The 8,157-nt window shown below is 32.1% G+C and overlaps 2 long non-coding RNA genes across 2 annotated transcripts; both read right to left on the bottom strand.

Annotated features, from left to right (window-relative positions):
- Nucleotides 1-3,939: 3,939 nt before the first annotated feature.
- Nucleotides 3,940-4,420, bottom strand: LOC136270875 (uncharacterized). The gene is made up of 3 exons (XR_010708753.1): nt 4,392-4,420; nt 4,201-4,266; nt 3,940-4,014 (listed from the first exon to the last, which is right to left on the bottom strand). It is a non-coding gene; the product is annotated as an uncharacterized lncRNA (long non-coding RNA).
- Nucleotides 4,421-5,406: 986 nt separating this feature from the next.
- LOC136270642 (uncharacterized) lies at nt 5,407-6,050 on the bottom strand. The gene is made up of 3 exons (XR_010708493.1): nt 5,898-6,050; nt 5,724-5,789; nt 5,407-5,608 (listed from the first exon to the last, which is right to left on the bottom strand). It is a non-coding gene; the product is annotated as an uncharacterized lncRNA (long non-coding RNA).
- Nucleotides 6,051-8,157: the final 2,107 nt, after the last annotated feature.

The raw sequence follows: 8,157 nt of genomic DNA, 5'->3' as shown, positions 1-8,157 counted from the left end.
CTGATGAACTGGTACTATGAACTTCTGTCGGAAGGTCACTTCGCCTCAAAAGTTTTTGTGTTGGCTTATTAACACGGCAGACCAAACATGAGAAAGGCTACACAAATAGACATGCCGTTGATTTAAAAATGGCAAAAAATTCTGACTTATACCAAAAAAAAAAAATAGGTTGCCAGTTGTAAATCTGTTTTACTTTCTTCAATTACAGTCCAACTTGTATTAAGCAGTCACCTGCGGGAGGCACCCAAAGTGACCTCTTAACAGAGGTGACCTTTGAATAGAGACTTGTGAATTTGCCAACATCAAATCCTTTATTAAAACAATTATCCCAATGAAACAATAATGTATCAAAATGATAGATACAGTAATTAATTAAATGTTGTTTTTTATAGTATCTATTATATTTACAAATAAATACAAATACATAGCAATGCATTGTGCATGTAATTTTTATATTTTTTAAAATTAATGAAAAAAGTCATCACGTGGTAAAACCTTGTCGCTGACATTTTCACACTTATAACACTAACTATTTTCATGAGTACCGAATATATAGAAAACAACCACTTTAATACAAATCAACAATCAAGTTTTTAACCGACCGTATCTGAAATTAAAATCAAGCAATTTTCTCTTGCCTCGCCGCGGACATTTTTGACACCTTTTCCATTCATGTACTGTAAATTCCTAATTAAACGCGAGGAATTTATATCTGCGTAAAATCGCGAGAAGCATCCCTCGCGGATTTTAAAACCTCGCAATTATTTTCTGAGAGTTGATAACTATAAGAAATAAGGATAAATGTTCCGCGTTCGCGATTTTATATTCTCGCCATTTGATACAAAACAGCGGGATCGCGGAATTAAGTACTCGCGTAATATAAGGAATTTCAGTATATAAAACAAACATTGTTAATACATATTTAAACAACTCACTTGATTCGCATTCGTATCTGATCTGCCAATTATGTATTATAAATACATCGATTAATTTGGTTACTCTCGCCTCAAGCGTATTATTATTGTTTACATTTACCCAACATTCTGAAGCCATGTTTAAAATCCCCGGGTGTAAATCATGTGACCGACCAAAATGGCCGCCTAATGCAAGTCGACTGTACAGTTTCGGATCAAAATACGATGACCGCTGACCGCGTTAGACAGGTGAACGCTCTTTAGAGGGCGATTTTTCATCGGGAGGAAATAAAATGACCGCATACGAAAGGTGACTGCTTAATAGGGGTGGCCGCTACGGCAGTTTTGACTGTAATTCTTAATGAGCTAAATTCATAGACTAGAGTCAAAGAATAAAGTTGGAACTTGCAACAGATCCTTAAATTTACGTAATCCATAGCTTTAAAAAATATTGTAACTTATATATATAAGTATTTTATCTAAGCCAAAAATAACTATATCACACAATATTTCTTTTTTAAATTACAGATTATCAATGTGTACAAAGATCTGATCTCATTCCAATCAAGTTCATATTCCTGTGAACTTTTTAAAACCATTTTAACCTTTGACTTTCAGTAGACCGTAACTTCTTGTTTCTATATCTGCGTCAAACCAAGTTAAAAATGGCACGGTTTCAAGAGAAATATGCACCGATTGCCTTGTCTTAGCTTAAAAGCCAAACAAACTTCAAAGCTCTTGTTAAAATGGTTTTACATTGCTTTTTATTTTTTATATTAACGTTTGAGAAAGGCAAATTGTTCATAACTATTGATATGACCGTATTTTTATACGTCGAACGATGAGCGCATGCAGTCATCGTTGTGCCATCATGAAAAAGTTCACACTGAATTGAATGTTTTGCTATATTTGAGATTTATGTAAGGAAATATATATGCAAATGTGAATGTTTAAACGATAAAATGCTTTCTTTTGGTGATTCATGCGGGATATGAAAGTTTTGACATCGCAGAAAAATACATTACCCCGCTTACATAACCCGCGTTAGTTGGTTATGCAAATTCTTCCTCAAATGATCGCTACCTTCATAACCCAACCGAATCATCAAAAAAGCATTTTTATGTTTAAATTATAATCTGCCTTTGATTTATTAAATAAATTGTAATAAATTGATCGTAAAAAATAAAAATTATGTTAATCAGTACATTAGCTGAAAGAAAGAGCCAAAACGTCTCCAATGGAAATTTGACGTATAGCCCGTGATTTTCTTAGGTCGCTGTAGGTTTCGAAAAATCGATAGAAACGTCGATAGAGGTAATCATTTTCGGTGGGTGTAAATATATATATGTTTGCCTACTGTATTAAAAATTAAACTTATACTACACAGTACACTGAATTTGAATTAATATGTCATATACAACAATGATTTTCCTGTAAAGGACTTCAGAACATTTGTCTGGTTCCCATGTAGTATTTGGGATTGTTGTAACCGACCCACTTCACCGGATACTTTTCTTCATGTTCCTTCTTCTCTTCTTCAAGATGTCTACGATGAAATACATATGTACACTGGTCTATTTTCTGCAATATATTGTAAATGCATATATTTTTTATGATTATAGCAATACAAATGTATTTGTAATTAATTTTTTTTTGTCGAGATAAGTACAAAACATCTGTCAAATGTTGGTCTGAATCAGCTTTCCCCTATTTAGTGACACAAGAGTCTACAAAATAAATAAAAAAAAACCTGAAATATTAGTTTGTCTTATATTTTATGTCTTGGGAATATCTCATTGGTTTTATTATGAGTATATGGTTTTGAAATGCAATTGAACGCCACTATCGACATGTTACATTTTTTTAAAAAATATATATTAATTTTTTCTATTTTTTTTTAATTACTTATAAATGAATAAAATATAATCAGTGCAGCTATATCAATATAACCCATTAGCTACTTTAATGATTGTTAATGAAAAATGAAGCTTGAAATATTGTTGAATTACCAGTATTGTTTTCTTTCTGCTCTCTCTTTGATGGTCTTTTTACTGAAATAATACACAAAAAAACAGAATTTAGGTTAAAGCATGAAATAAAATCAATGAAAATGAATAAACACCAGAGAATTTCCATGGTTATAATGGAATCAATTATTTATATGTTGTATTGTAATTAACCTAATGTATTGATCACGTATCTGTAACAGAAGGCTTAATTATGAATTTGTGTAATTAGTGATAATCGTTTCAGCTATTTTCGACAGAGTTAGAGCGTTTGGACTAAGAAAAATTCGAGTTATTTGCAGTTTCCGCTCATTTTCTTCGCATAGGATAAATATATTGAAATGAAATTTTGTTTACAGGTTTATCTTGATAATTTCTAAGGCAAGTTTAATATTGGGTTCGATCGAGCAATTTTCAACAGAATAATGGCCCTTGGACTTAGAAAAATTCGAGTTATTTGCAGTTTCCGCTCATTTTCTTCGCATATGATAAACATATTGAAATGAGATTTGGTATACAGGTTTATCATGATAATATCTAGGTCAAATTGGATATTGGGTACGATCGAGCAATTTCCGACAGAGTTTAGCCCTTGGACTTAAAACAATTCGACTTATTTGCAGTTTCCGCTCATTTTCTTTGCAGAGGGTGCACATATTAATATGAAATTTGGCATGCAGGTTTTTCTAAATAATATCTAGGTCAAGTTTAATTTTAGGTATGGTAGGGCAATTTCCGACAGAGTTATGCCCCTTGGACTTAGAAAAATTCCAAATATTTGCAGTTTACGTTTACTTTCTTTGTGGGTGTTTCCAAGGGAGGGGGCATACGTATTTCACAAACATCTCTTGTTCTGATGGAGGTGAGAAACAAATTATTACACTGAAATGACAATACATTATGTTTTTCATTAATTTTAATGGATTAAACTAGCTGGGACTCCATTATTTTCCCTACGTTTCCTGCATACCATTCATCAGTCATTGTCCTCACTGTATTTGAAGTCCTAATTGCTATGATCTTACCTTTTGGCCCAAGATTCCTAACAGGTGAAGCTGTGGTAAGAAACTCGTCAGTGAGCTCCTCCACTTCCTCTGCAATTATATTATGAAAATTAAATTAATTAATAAATGATTTACATGTATATGTATATTTTGAGTTATAGTTTCAGAGTATATTTTAGCATTCAACATGCAAGTATGAATAATGAAGAAAATCTTAATCAACAACAAATTATCCAGTATGTGACAGATCTATAATTAAAAGTGTCTTAAACTTACCCAACACGGTTGAGTTTTGGTTTAAATCTTCAAGAATAACTGAGGAAAGCATTTCATCGATAATAGCTAGAATTATAAATTATTTAAGGAATAATTTAGTGAATACTATAAAAAATGTAATGTTAAATATTATTAGCTAGTTATATACATTAATTAATATTATTGAGACATTCATGAGAAAAAAATATTACTTTGTGCAGGTTGATCTGAAACTGCTACAAGTTGAGGCATCTGTAAGTAATAAAACATGTAATCATTACAAAACAGATGATTACAGTAACACAATTGCACTGTAAGCTCTTACAATTAAGAAAAATAACATGTAAAGTAAATTGTTATAGCTATTTTTATACATTAATATTAATAAGAGATTAATGAAAAAATAAAGTACGTTGTGCTGGTTAATCTTATACTGCAACTAGTCCACTAGGTGAGGCAGAGAAAGAGAGTAATTTGAAAGGCACAACATACCATGCATGTTTGTTGGCTCACTTTAGTTTTGGGCCATGTCATTAGTTACAGATTCACTAGACTGGGAACTATACATGTAAATGAAAAAAGAATACCACACATCTATCAGTGTGTTTCAATGCTAACATTTTTTATCTAAAACCTTTTTTTGCAACCAACAATGTACACAAAACCCAAAATAAAATGTGAATGCTCCTTTAATCCGTTATCATTTTAATGTGAATATTATACTGGTGTTTTTATACCTTAATTTTAAAGATCATTTTACTTTTCTTCAAACTTAATAGTTTCTTTTGTTTTATTATGTAGGCCATGTCCTCTTTGCTCATGACTGCATGGGAGACCATTAGTCAGCCTTTTGTTTGGAGGGAAATGTCCCTTGCCTACAGCAGAAACTAAAATTAAATAGTCAACATTCCTTGAATTCATGCAAGTTAGTAATAGGTATTTTTAGAACGATAAAGTCTCATGACTGCAACAGTGTGTGCGTACAAATCTAGTAACGAGCGTTAAAATATATCCTCATTTGCTCAGACATATCGTTGCAGTTATAAGATTATCTCTTTGTAAAAATAATGACTTAATGCTTATAGTTTCATTCTTTTAAAAATCTTTAATTGCCTTAGTATTGTCCGCAAATGTAATTTGTATACTTGAAATTATATATGTTTATTAATAAAGTTTAAAAGTTATTTGTGCAGAAATGTTATGAAAATAATGTTCCCATTTATTTTTTGATTGGATTCAGTTGATCTCTTAGGAATAAGTATATCATCAATAGAATTAAATGGGACCAAATGGGGAGGCGAACATATTATGGGGAGGAAAGGGAGGTCAGATCGGCCTAACACTCAATGTTAACATCTTAGTGGGTACAACACCTGGCTAATTTTAGGTTTAGGAAGCCGAAGTCCATTATTTTTTTCATCCCTTACACCTGAAATTGAAACCTAGCTGGATTAGTCAGCATAAATTATAATAAAATTGTTCAAATTTTTGTGCACTAGTGAAATGGTAGTCTTAACATTTTTATGTATATTAACTATGCATACCCCTGGCATTTGTCATAATCTTGCATACTTCTTTTAGGTCTGCGCATTTCTTTTCTTGTTTTTCAGCTTCAAAGTAAATCGACGTCAAAAACGAATTATTCAATAAAGTGTTTCCCTCAAAGTTTACCCACCTAAAGATCAAAAGGTGTTTAAAAATAAAGTTTTACATATTACCTGATTTGCTGTGCACACTGCCTGCAAACAACTTTCTTGCAGTTAATAATTGGTGAAGTATTTTGGCAGCTTTAGTAGACCCAAAGACTACATTTTTCCTCCACTGGCTGCGATGCGTTTATGTATCAGAAGAGCTTCTTTTAACAAATTGTGCTTTCGTCACTTGATCTGGTGGGTTTTGCCAATGAAAAGAGCACTTTATAACTTATAATATTGAATAAATGTGAGATATGAAATTTAAATTTGTGTAGGAAGGAAAGATATTAGGCTACATTCAAATAGTGGAATGAATTTAATTTCTTTCACATAAATTTAATTGGTTTCCTTGCTGTTTATGTGCGTAACAAGAAAGGAAAGATTGGCATGTATATATATTATAAACATATTGCTTGACTGGGAAATCGAATGCAGAACCCCTGCGACTCCAATCAGGAGGCTCTACCACTGAGATACCCAAGCCGATATCCACGGTCAATATAGTTCCAACTACTATATGTGAACTTACAGAGTCATTGATTGATTTTAGCTGCTTCAGGATGTACTGATCATTGGTGAGACCACTTGTTGATGATGATCTTTTGGATGCTGCTTCCCCAGCATAGGTCGCCTTATCCCGGGGGTAGGGCTTTCCATGCTTTGGACAGAGACTTAAGGTACTCCTCTATAACTGAGCTTCTGATGAAGAATTGAAAGTGTTTTTAAGTTTTAAATATGAAGCTATTTTAATGTTTTGCTAAAATAATCATGTTAGGGATAAGGAGATAAACAGATTTGTATTAATATTTTATGCTTAGATACCATTTATGATGTATATCAGCACAAAATCATACAAAAACACTTTAACGTAAAAAAAAAAAATGAAAATGAGAAAAAAAATTAATGATTAATTTCAACATATGAACAAAGCGATGGTAGGGAATATATTCTAATTCACATGTTCTAACTTGTTCACATCTTTGTTGGGAACGAGCGAATAGCCCATAGGCACTTGGTCCTCTTATTGCCTTTGATGTTTTTACTTGGGTGGAGATTGAGGATGTATCTTTTATCTCCCCCTCTGCCGGTCCGATTCTAATCAATTGTATGCACATTGTAGCATTGCTTTCTTTGACAGATAAGAAACACATGAATAGCTAAAATAAAAACTGCCATGATGACATACAATCTGATGGTAACACTATGTATGAGAATAATTTCTTTTGTTTCACAGTTCTCAAATTATTTTAAACTTTGCACTTTTTAAATTAAGAATTAATAGATTACCATTATTATTATTAATGAAGGCCCACCCTTTCTTTTAATGGAAGAAAGTTAAGAATTATTGGAAATACTCTAAAATCAGTTTTTAAAAAACCATTTAGTCAGAAAAGCTAACACTTTTGATATTAAAACAGCTGAATTATTTCAATAAGAACCAACAAAGTTTTTGGGGCACTTTGACAACAAGTAACTAGTCTCTCATCGTAAGTTATTCACTGTATGTGAATTTTGAAACATGTTCAGCTTCTTCTCTTAAACTAATAGATTTATCTGCACCGAATTTATTGTGTAATATCTATATTGAAAGGGGGGGGGGGGGGGGTTGGGGTGACCATAAGTAGAAGAATTCATGGCCTCCATACCCCCATCTTCCCACCGATACGTTTTTAAAAACTAAAATGTTCAGTAAATATGAACAAAAGCTGGCAAGGCATTTTTGAAAAAAAAACATTAAAATTGCCTTCATGTTATGTAGTGTAATTATATTTAGTGAGTCTTGATGTAGTAAAGTACCTTGTAACTGCTTGGTCCGATTTTTTATCACATGTATGTACGCTTTTAAAGGTTTTGATTTGTTTTTGTGTAATAAACTACAGGCATTTCATTTTTTATGGTCAATTGAGCTGTATATAAATGGAGAAATGTTATACATTTAATAATAAGAGGTACACTGAAGATACGACACTGCATATAAAATTTATAAATTAAGAATATATTGGAATTTTGATATCTGCAGATTTTTCATACCCTAAAAATACCGCAGAAAATAAACAACCGCAAAAAATAACCAATATAAGGATTTCATTAGATGAAGCCAAGAGGAAACAGTTGCAGTAGATGGGGACAATAAAATTGCTTTTGTATGATGAAAAATTAAAATAACAAACTGTCGACCATCTCAAAAATCCATAAAACAAAATACAAATTCAAAGCATAGATAGACGGAGTTCTAAAAAGACAGAGGTAGGATCAGGTGTCCAGGAGGAGTGAGCATCCTCTA

The sequence above is a fragment of the Magallana gigas genome, chromosome 8 (assembly GCF_963853765.1).
Source record: "Magallana gigas chromosome 8, xbMagGiga1.1, whole genome shotgun sequence".
NCBI lineage: Eukaryota > Metazoa > Mollusca > Bivalvia > Ostreida > Ostreidae > Magallana > Magallana gigas.
Note: the sequence above shows the minus strand (reverse complement) of the source record. Positions and strands in the feature narration are given on the sequence as shown.